Source organism: Papaver somniferum, chromosome 7 (assembly GCF_003573695.1).
Source record: "Papaver somniferum cultivar HN1 chromosome 7, ASM357369v1, whole genome shotgun sequence".
Classification (NCBI taxonomy): domain Eukaryota; kingdom Viridiplantae; phylum Streptophyta; class Magnoliopsida; order Ranunculales; family Papaveraceae; genus Papaver; species Papaver somniferum.
Window position 1 is genome coordinate 56,109,716 of NC_039364.1, and position 12,524 is coordinate 56,122,239.

Consider the following 12,524-nt stretch of genomic DNA (forward strand, 5'->3'; position numbering starts at 1 on the left):
CTTTCTAGAGAATCAACTAGACAGTCAGACTCAATCTAGATAAAAGTATATCAAAGAGTTTATATCTCAATCTCTCGATTTGATCTTTACTCAAGCAAATAGAAATATCTGAATCTTTATCAAAGAGAGATAACTTGGATGGTACCAAAGACCAATATCCAAGTGTCAATCAATTTAAATCAACAACCAAAAGGTCGGATATTCTAATTGATCAAACAATGCACAACCTGTGATATTGCAATTATATAACAAAATATAATGCAGAAAAGAAATAACACAGACACAAGAATTTTGTTAACGAGGAAACCGCAAATGCAGAAAAACCCCGGGACCTAGTCCAGATTGAACACACACTGTATTAAGCCGCTACATACACTAGCATACTCCAAATTAACTTCGGTCTGGACTGTAGTTGAACCCCAATCAATCTCACACTGATCCAAGGTACAATTATGCTCCTACGCCTCTGATCCCAGCAGGATGCTACGTACTTGATTCCCTTAGCTGATCTCACCCACAACTAAGAGTTGCTATGACCCAAAGTCGAAGAATTTAATAAACAAATATGTATCACACAGAAAAGTCTACGGTAATAGATAAATCCGTCTCCCACGAATATACCTACGAGTTTTGTTTCTTCTTTTGATAAATCAAGGTGAACAGGAACCAATCAACAAACCGGTCTTATATTCTCGAAGAACAACCTAGTAGTATTGATCACCTCACAATAATCTTAATCGACGCAGCGAAAAAAGATATTGTGGAATCACAAACGGTGAGACGGAGTGTTTGTGATTACTTTTCTATCTTGCTGATCGGATATATAAAATCTCGAGCCAATTATTACAATTGTACTCGTAATGATAGAAGATGCAAGATCAGATCACACAACTACAAGAAAAGTAGTATCGGTCTGGCTTCACAATCCCAATGAAGTCTTTAAGTCGTTAACCTGGTTTAGAAAAACAAACCAAAGGTTAAAGGAGAATCAACTCTAGCTATGCAACTAGTATCACACGTAAGGTGTGGGGATTAGGTTTCCCAGTTGCTAGAGTTCTCCCTTATATAGTTTTCAAATCAGGGTTTGCAATCAATGTTAGCTTGGTAACAAAGCATTAAATATTCACCGTCAGATGAAAACCTGATTAGATTCAAGCTAATATTTCTCAACTGTTGGATAGAAAACTTAGCTTGTTACACACAAATGAAATGTTCAATTTTGGTTTTACGAACCGTTCCCAAACATTAACATTTGTTGGTTCAACAATAGTTAACCAAATGGTTAGCCATATGATTACTTTCATATCAACCATATTCTTCTTCACCATAACTAGTTCAAATGACTCAAATGAACTAGTTAGAGAGTTGTGCAATTGCTTAGATCTTATGTAACTACGCAAGACACAATTGAAGCAAAAACGGTTTGATTCACTCGAATCGGTTCATGAGCTTTATAGCCACGGTTTGCAAAAGCATTCCTTAGTTTAAATAAACATGAGTTCAAGAACAACTGTTTTTAGATATAACCTGCTCAAGTTCGCGGACTGGGTTCGCGGACTTAAGCTCATAGAAGGAGTTCACAAACTCCAGCAGAAATTCTCGGGTCGAGAACTTCCGCCAGTTCGCGGACTTAGTTCGCGGACTTGGCTCACGTCACTTCCATTTCTCTTGATCAACAAAGTTCGCAAACTTTGGTTCAAAGAATAAGTACTTATACATATATGTGTTTCCATAACAATGCTTATATCCTACCAGTGGTTATGTAATCTAAACTCTTATTTCGATCATTGAAACATTCTCAGAGGACGAATATAGTCGTTATTTGATGAGTGCCAAATATTGTATATATTTATCCCTTTTTGTTGGCATTTAACTCATCTTTTGTGCACTAACGCTCCATTTTATCCCATATTCTGTGTTTTCGTTGTTTTCAAGAATAAATATTTTTATTAATTAATTTTGCATTTTTAGGTAATAAATAAAGTTCGGATGAATTGCGGAGCGGAATAGAGCAGAAAAGTAGTAAAAAGCCGCGAAGAATGTTGTGCACAAGACCAAGAGGGCAGAAATGGGCTCAAGAAGGAAGAATTGTTCTTAAAGAAGTTATGGGCCTGACATACCCAAGGCCCAAAACCCTTTCTCAAACCCATTTCCACTACCCAAGCCCGTATCGGATTTCAGCCGTCAGATCGAAGCATCTCAGCATCCTACGGTCGCTCCATCATCGCACATCAAACTCCGAAGCTCCCGCTGAACATCGCAACGCCCATCTCCATCTTGGGCCGTCCTTTTCGTTGCATTCCTCCATCCGACGGTCGATACCCGCAGATTCACATCTTATCGTTGGATCTACCTACCATTGTCACATCCTACGGATCAGATCGAGATACATCATCTCTCGCTGAAACCGCTACACACCACAGCACCAAACACCCTACACCTCTACCAAACACCCCCTTCTTCCCAAATCATCGACCACTCTCTGCCCATCCCTGTTGCAGAACCACCACCATCACCCTGCCACTGCCATCGCCACCACCTACTCCATAGCCACCTAAACACCACCACCAACTCCACTATAATCATTCCCCTCATCTTCTAGCCATCTATCCTACCAATTTCTTTTCTTTTCTTTCTCAGAAAACCCTAGGAAAGAAATTGGTACAATAGCTCGAGCTAGAAAGAGAAATTGAAGGCATGGGAAGGAGCAGAGAAGGGAGAAGAAGCATGGGTTGAAGACGGACTCGTCTTATCACAGTTGGTGAGTAAAAAAATCGAAACCCTAATTCTCTGATATTTTGGGGATTTTTAGGTTTTTGCTTGCTTGTATAAATAGAAGGTGTTGGGTTTGAAATTGGCTCATGCCTGGGCTAGCCAGAGCACCAATTGAGACTTGGGTTAGCCAAGCTCAAGGGTTCAGTTCAATTCCAATTTTTGTATCAGTTCATGTTTATGATGTTATGATGTTCTAATCCATTCTGCTAGGGTTAAATGGAGCCCTTAATATTTTGCTAAATTGATTCATGTTCTTAGTGGTGTTATTGCTGTACTTAATTGCTTAAGGGTAGATTTCATCTTAGTTCTACAACATATTACTTTCACCATGTATGTCATGCATCCTTGGTAGTTTGATCAATTCTATGTTGTTGTGCTGTAAATCATGCTTAAAATGAATAGATTTATCTTTTGATTAGTTGTGCTTTAATCAGACAATTAATACTTGTGATGAATGCTTTTTACCAGAGACAATGACATCACTGTAACTGAATTACTAAGCTAAGATTAGGTGGTGGACTCCAAGATCCTAGCAATCTCCATATCCACACTGAGATTTAGCTTTTGTCTTGACACTTTAGGATTCGAATTCAAGTGAGAAACATAGAAAATCAACACAACTCCCTCCTAGTCCCTGAGGACAAACCCCTTCTTACTCCACCTATCTACAACAACCCTGTATACTTGCAGGTGTAGTTGTAGGTTCTTTTGAAACCCTATCAAGTTTTTGGCGCCGTTGCCGGGGACTCGGTAGCGGCGCTGTGTTGTCTCTTTGTTTTTCTTGCATTCTTGCTTGCTGTCCATAACCATCATTCCCTTCTTGCACTGTCATCTTGTATATATTGCATTGTTAGCTAGTGCATCTTCTTGCATATACTGCATATTCATAGCATCATTGCATCTTGCATTCTTGGTGTAACTTAGTGTAAGCCTGTAGCTTTAACTGCATTATCATTAATTGTTGTTAGTTTGCTAGTTTATTGTACTTCATTTTAGCTTAGTTTGCATCATTGTAACCTTGTAAATATTAGTTACATCTTGCATTTGGTCTTTACATTGGCATAAACTGCATACCAACCATTTTTTTTTCCTGACATATTGCATCTGTTCATATTTGCATTCTGTAGTTTTAGTCTGCATCTTAGTTTAGCTGCATTCTGCACTCTGCAATTCTGCATTGTTCAATAGTCATCTGCTTTCTTAGCTTCTTGTCATTCTGCATATTAACCTGAAACTGCAACTGCCTTCTCACTTTGATTGCCAACTGCACTGCACATCTGTAGCTGTAACCAGCACTTTTGTTCTACCATTTCCCCTGCCACTTAACCTGCTTACTGAACTAGAACTGAACTCATAATTTGAGTGTTCAGGTAGCTGGTGCAAAGAGAAAAGAGCTGAAAATTGTCCTTGTGAAGCCATTGTGGTGTTGCAAAGGAGAGGAGAGGAGCTGCAAAGGCAAAAAGCAACAGGTTTGTGCAAATGCAATCAAGGGGTACTTGAGAAGCTGTTGCTAGCAGCACTGAGAACCAAAGACTGCAGCTGTTGAAGTTGCTACACAGTCAGTTCTGTGGGCTTGAGTTAAACAAAACACTGCTGTTGCTTCTGATCCAACTTGCTGCAAACTGCTGCCAACTGATGCTGCCAAAGCCAAAGCCAAAGCCTGCTAACTCTGAACTGCTGGACTGCTGCCAACCTGCCAACCTCTTCTGCTGGGCTTGTGCAACTTCCTCTGAACTGAGCTTGTGCAACTGAGCTGGGCTCTGCTACACTTGCTGCTGCTGGGCTTGGACGTGAGCTGCTTGGACGATCCAAAGCCCAACTGGGCTTTTGCAACCTAACTGAACAGCTGGGCTGTGCTATTCAAGTAAGCCTAAACCCATTAAGAGAACCCAACCTGTGGGCTTCCATTTTTAATTTGTGGGCTTGTAATAATTTTTTCCATTTTCTGTTGGGCTTGTAATCTTAATTACTTGTGGGCTTGTTTGTTTAATTGCTTGTGGGCTTGTGATGTTAGACTGATTTGGGCCTGTAGTTTTAAATTAGAAAAACTGAACTTTTGAAAGCCCAACTGGGCCTCCGACCAAACAAGCAACAGTTAGGCTATTTCAAAAGCTACATTGGGCTTCAGTTTGCATACACATTGTAGGCTTAGTTCAACTTCCCTTGACAAAGCAATTTCTCCCACCAATGTGGGCTTGCTCCTAATTTCAAAAACCAAAATTGCTCCCAAATTAAACCAAATTTTTATCATCTCCCTTGGGCCTTACTTTTTTGTGATTTGTGTGATTATTTCATAAAACAAAGACATGTCTGGATTTTGGTCTGCCTCTGGGAATAAATCTATTAGAGATGCTTACGGGCAAGATTCACCTTATGAGCCTCCCACAGACCATGATGTCAATAGTTATAGGGATTATAATTATGGACCTTTTCAAGGTCATGAGCCTCAATATGCAAACCCGTATAACTATTCACCCATGTATCAACCTAGCCAACCTAATATGCATGTTTGTACCTTTTGAGGTGGTTTAGACCACCCTGATGAATATTGCTATGTTTTGCATGAATTTAGGAAATCTAGGGGATACCATGAAAATCCAAATTATGAAATGCCCACAAATTGTGAGGCTGGTAGTCATTGGGACCATAATCAACCTTTCGAAGGTTGTGATCAATATTTTGTAAACCCTAATGACCATGCACACATGTACCATTCACCACAATTTGAACATGAAGAATTTTGTACTCCCAGGAATTTAGACTCCACCGTAGAAGCTCTCAGACTCGGTGAGCAAAATTCTGATAGAACTATGTCACGCATTCAGGCGAAGTTAGATCAGATTTTGCTTCAACTACAAAAGGAGGAAATTCATGAGAAAATGCATGTTGTCCCTAATAAAGTGTCCAGTCCCATTCATCTAAATGATATTGAATATGAACCTGATTTAGAGGAACATGAATCGACTAAGGACACCACCACTTTTAATGAGGATCAATATGCATGTTACCATGATGATGATTATGATGATAATGATATGTTAGAAGAACATGTTTTTGCTGAAAATATTGTGGAACCTTTTGGTTCAATAACATATGGCTTCTCAGCCTCAACCTTCATGAATGTTGTTTCTTCTGATACTCATTGTAATTCATATGATTTTGATTCTAATATGGGGCTTGTACAATTCTTCTGTGAAGATGAACATGACATAGGAATAGTTGAATCTTCTGTAGACACTAATTTTATTATGCATGAGGACGAATTTGATGTGTCTGATTCCTTGCCTAAGTCACAAAATGTTATTTCTTCCGGTGATGATTTGAGTACTTCGAACAATCATGATACTGATTTAGGTCTTGATGTTTTGTTCGATGAATGTGAGCATGTTTACTGTTTCTGTTTCTGATTTAGGGAAAGTATGTGTTGGTATTATTGATCTTACCCATGAAAATAATTTAGATGTACCCACTTTCTTACCTAAATCTCAAATTGAGATTATTCCACCCAACCTAGATTTGGTTTGCAACAAAAAATTTAAACCAACTTTTCTGAAAATTCCCAATCTAGGATTGGAACTGTGTGCCTCCCAAGTCCTCTTGGACTATTTTGCTTCAAAATATAACACTTTTAAAGAGCCACAGTTGGAATGCATTTCTTTGCCCATCCCGAAAACAGTCCATTATGAGTTAGACCTTTTGAATCCTGAACCCCTAAAATTAAAAGATTTTGTGCTTAAAAGTAAACCTGTTGAACAATTTAGGTTTAGGGGTGATTCATTCGGTTTTTCACTCTCACTCCCATTTCAGTCCAATTTTAGTGTTTTGAAACTTTCTATGTTTCAACACTTTGTCTTTTGGGTTGATCCTCAACTCTTTAGATTGTTAGTGTATGGTGAATATTTGTTGTATATAATCCAGTAGATAAATTTTTAAAAACCCTTTTGTTCCTTTTGTATATATTTTGCTAATCCAATATGATTTCGGCTAAAATATGTTGGATTTTTGCCTTGAATAACGGAGTTTTAATTCTGCTTTCGCCAAAATCGGGTATTCTCTCTCCTTTTACTCTACTCAGCATGTCCCTTTCTATATGTTGCATTTTAATTCTTTCCATATTTTGAAACATTGAGGACAATGTTTAGTTTAGGTTTGGGGGTATAGAGTAGATGCCATGATAATTTGCTATATTTGAAAACAAAACTCCATCTTTTTGAAAAAAATTGAAAAATTCCAAAAAAAAAAATTAAAAAAGTCAAAATTCAAAAAAATTAAAAAAATGAAAAATCATAAAAATGGAGCTCATTTACCTTGAAATGTTGACTCTTGTGCAAATATGTATTTTTATTAGGAGTCTTAGTCTAGATATTTAGGCACCCTGATTCTAGCACAATTCACATAGTGATAAGAAATTTGCACGCGCACGATCTACCAATACATGTATGGCCTCGATCTTCAAGGTGTTGGATAGGAAGTTACGATTGCCAATCACTTTAGAATACTGAACGAAACTTGACTAGCTTGTTCTTTGGTTGGTTGGGATAGAAGGTGGAGGTTACATTAAGAAAGACAACCATCGAATTTAACTGGGTGCATCAAAAAGGGCTACCTCTTGCAAAGTGTCATGTAATCTTTTGTTTCCTTTTGTTATGTATCAAAAGTGTTTCTTAAAAAAAAAAAAAAAAAAAAAAAAAAAAAAAAAAAAAAAAAAAAAACGATGTATATATTCAGAAAAAAAAAAAAAAAAAAAAAAAAAAAAAAAAAAAAAAAAAAAAAATCAAGTATTTTCAATTCCATCATCTCTTGTTCCAAAAAAAAAAAAGATGTCAATGTAAATAAGAGTCATGTAGAGTTTTTGTTGTTTCTTGTAATAAGCAAGGAGGGTGTATGCCATTGATGTACAACGCGAGTAATTGTGAAATACCTCCAACTCATTCACAATTCTCGTAAAGTCCGGACAGCTAGCTAGATTTCGACCTCAGTTCTTAGCCTGAGAAACTATCTCTTGGTGATTAGTAGTCATAACTTCAGATCTTTCTTTACACATGTGTAGATACACTTTACACTCTTATCACATGTCCTTATTTGTTATCAGTGCTAGGATTGTGCCTTCGATAGCTAGATTGACATCTCCATTTTGCTGTGAGCTTAAACTGTTTTGCACATGTCACATTTGATGGAATATGAGCTTATATTTTGTCCTTAGGTTTTGTAGGCACACCTCTGGTAAACCTTCACGAGACTTCAACTCGTCCACTAGGGACACCTAGTGGTTTAAAAGGCTTAGTGCATACGCTAAATGCATTCGAGAGACCAGCGACAGTGGTATAGTTAGGATTTCCCTAGTTTTGTTTTACTTGAGGACAAGTAAAATTCAGGTTTGGGGGTATTTGATGAGTGCCAAATATTGTATATATTTATCCCTTTTTGTTGGCATTTAACTCATCTTTTGTGCACTAACGCTCCATTTTATCCCATATTCTGTGTTTTCGTTGTTTTCAAGAATAAATATTTTTATTAATTAATTTTGCATTTTTAGGTAATAAATAAAGTTCGGATGAATTGCGGAGCGGAATAGAGCAGAAAAGTAGTAAAAAGCCGCGAAGAATGTTGTGCACAAGACCAAGAGGGCAGAAATGGGCTCAAGAAGGAAGAATTGTTCTTAAAGAAGTTATGGGCCTGACATACCCAAGGCCCAAAACCCTTTCTCAAACCCATTTCCACTACCCAAGCCCGTATCGGATTTCAGCCGTCAGATCGAAGCATCTCAGCATCCTACGGTCGCTCCATCATCGCACATCAAACTCCGAAGCTCCCGCTGAACATCGCAACGCCCATCTCCATCTTGGGCCGTCCTTTTCGTTGCATTCCTCCATCCGACGGTCGATACCCGCAGATTCACATCTTATCGTTGGATCTACCTACCATTGTCACATCCTACGGATCAGATCGAGATACATCATCTCTCGCTGAAACCGCTACACACCACAGCACCAAACACCCTACACCTCTACCAAACACCCCCTTCTTCCCAAATCATCGACCACTCTCTGCCCATCCCTGTTGCAGAACCACCACCATCACCCTGCCACTGCCATCGCCACCACCTACTCCATAGCCACCTAAACACCACCACCAACTCCACTATAATCATTCCCCTCATCTTCTAGCCATCTATCCTACCAATTTCTTTTCTTTTCTTTCTCAGAAAACCCTAGGAAAGAAATTGGTACAATAGCTCGAGCTAGAAAGAGAAATTGAAGGCATGGGAAGGAGCAGAGAAGGGAGAAGAAGCATGGGTTGAAGACGGACTCGTCTTATCACAGTTGGTGAGTAAAAAAATCGAAACCCTAATTCTCTGATATTTTGGGGATTTTTAGGTTTTTGCTTGCTTGTATAAATAGAAGGTGTTGGGTGTGAAATTGGCTCATGCCTGGGCTAGCCAGAGCACCAATTGAGACTTGGGTTAGCCAAGCTCAAGGGTTCAGTTCAATTCCAATTTTTGTATCAGTTCATGTTTATGATGTTATGATGTTCTAATCCATTCTGCTAGGGTTAAATGGAGCCCTTAATATTTTGCTAAATTGATTCATGTTCTTAGTGGTGTTATTGCTGTACTTAATTGCTTAAGGGTAGATTTCATCTTAGTTCTACAACATATTACTTTCACCATGTATGTCATGCATCCTTGGTAGTTTGATCAATTCTATGTTGTTGTGCTGTAAATCATGCTTAAAATGAATAGATTTATCTTTTGATTAGTTGTGCTTTAATCAGACAATTAATACTTGTGATGAATGCTTTTTACCAGAGACAATGACATCACTGTAACTGAATTACTAAGCTAAGATTAGGTGGTGGACTCCAAGATCCTAGCAATCTCCATATCCACACTGAGATTTAGCTTTTGTCTTGACACTTTAGGATTCGAATTCAAGTGAGAAACATAGAAAATCAACACAACTCCCTCCTAGTCCCTGAGGACAAACCCCTTCTTACTCCACCTATCTACAACAACCCTGTATACTTGCAGGTGTAGTTGTAGGTTCTTTTGAAACCCTATCATTATTCACAGACTATTTTTCGTCAGAGCAATTTTCAAAGTGATTGAAACATAACATGACTTTCGTCACTAGGTAAAGGTGAATTCGGTAAAAGTGAAAGCTTTCCAACACATATTTCGAGAAATAAATAGGCGAGATAAACTTGGCTCGAAATAGAAAATTTGCATAATGAAAGTCTATATATCAAAACGACTTTTGTCTCAAGAGTAGGAGATAGAATAGATAGACTTTTGAGTGACATATAAGTTCAAGTCTCCACATACCTTTTAGTCGATGAAGATTCACCAGTTCCTTGAGTAGTCCTTCGTCTTGTATGATGATTTCCATGGAGTTCTTGAGCTCAACTACACTTTATATCCTAGTTTGAGACCTTTAGCTATGTAGGCTAGAAATCAAGACTTATAGTTTTGATCACTAACATTGACAAACATGCTTGAGATAGCAACGCATGCGAGTTCGACCGAGCAATGCAATAAGAATAGATAAATCTGTCTCCCACAGAAATACCTACGAGTTTTCTTCCGTCTTTTGATAAATAAAGGTGAACATGAACCAATTGATATACCGGACTTATATTCCCGAAGAACAGCCTAGAAATATCAATCACCTCACAATAATCTTAATCGTATGGTAGCGAAACAAGATATTGTGGAATCACAAACGATGAGACAAAGATGTTTGTGATTACTTTTTATCTTGCCTATCGGACATTAAATCTCAAGCCAATCTTAAAGAAGATCGTACTCAAACACGATAGAAACAGCAAGATCAGATCACGCAACTACAGAGAAAATAGTTGGGTCTGACTTCACAATCCCAATGAAGTCTTTAAGTCGTTAACCTACAGGGTTTCGTGAAAACCTAAGGTTAAAGGAGAATCGACTCTAGATTATGCAACTAGTATCGCACAGGAGGTGTGGGGATTAGGTTTCCCAGTTGCTAGAGTTATCGTTTATATAGTTTTCAAATCAGGCTTTGCAATTTAAGTTACTTTGGTAATAAAGCATTCAATATTCACCGTTGGATGAAAACCTGATTAGATTCAAGCTAATATCTTTCAACCGTTAGATCAAACTCAGCTTGTTACACACAAATGCCCTCAATTAGGTTTATGTAACCGTACCTAAACGTGTACACCATGTTGGCTCAACAATAGTTAACCAAGGTTAGCTATATGAATACTCTCGTATCAACCTTTTTCATCTTAACCATAACTAGTTCAAATGACTTAAATAAAACTAGTTAAAGAGTTGTTCAATTGCTATATTCTCATAGAAGTATACAAAAACACAATTAAAGCAAAATCAGTTTGATTCACTCGAACCAATTCATGAACATTATAGCCACAGTTTGCAAAGAATGCATTTCTTATTATATAAATGTATTAGTTCATGTACATAACCTATTTTAGAACTTTAACCTTCAAGTACGCGAACAGGTACACATACTTGAAATACCCGGACTGAAATTGGGTTTCGCCAGTATGCGTATGGGTGCGTATACTTAGGTTCCCGGACTAAGCCAATAGGTACGCATACGGGTATGCAAACTATGGTTCCCAGACATGGATTACATATGTGCAAGAGTACACAACATGTCACAATCCAATGATGGTTAAGTGTTCTAAACTCTTATTTCAATCATTGAAACTTTCTTATAGGATGACAATAGCCGTTTTCACACACTATTAGCATCAAAGAAATTTTCAAGTTATTGAAATAATCATAATGAAACATTCCAAGTCTACACCAAATGATTGTATCACACAAACCATGTAAGATGTTACTCGGCGATTTTCACATGATCAAGATGAACTTGGTCGAAGCGAAAGCTTGCCAACACATATTCCGAGAAATATGTAAGCGAGTTAAACTCAGCTCGAAATCTCAAATGTTTATAATAGAAAACTATATCGTAGCACGACTTATGTCTCAATATAGGAGATAGAGTAGAAATAGACTTTCCAAGTGATATTTGAGTTTAAGTCTCCACATACCTTTTTGTTGATGAAGTTCCACAAGCTCGCCTTAGTAGTTCTTCGTCTTCAATGATGAACGCCGTGAAGTCTAATGCTCAACTACACAATCTATCCTAGTCAGAGACGTATATAAGTAGACTAGAAACAAGACTTATAGTTTTGATCACTAACATTGACAAACAAGCTTGAGATAGCAACGCTTGCGAGTTCGACCGAGCAGTGCTCTAACACGTCGGGCAATTGTTTCCTTGATAAGATGTTAAAACAAATTACTTAGGTACTTTCGGTTTTAGTATTGCTTAAACCTTCGTGATTAACTGTAATAGGTTGTATAAGTTCTTATGAACCTGTTAGATCCTTTCGGTTTGCTCTTGTATTTTTTCATGTCTTTGTTATTTTGTGACAAAAAGGGGAAGAAATATATGGAGTATACGGGTGATTTACAATGACTAAGAAATGATATATGTGTTGAAAAGTATATATATAACGGAAGAGTAAATCATAGACTAAGGGGGAGAAACATATCATCTTGTTGTATAGTAATTTGTACTACAAAAGAGGATTGACAAATAGGTTCAAATTGAATATCTACCTAGTTCTTTTAGGGGAGTAAAGCTTTTGTTATTCAAATGCGTCAACAACAACATTTATTTTTGAATTTGTGCAGGTTATTATGTTGTTGAAACTTGGAATTAAGCGTATGAAGAATA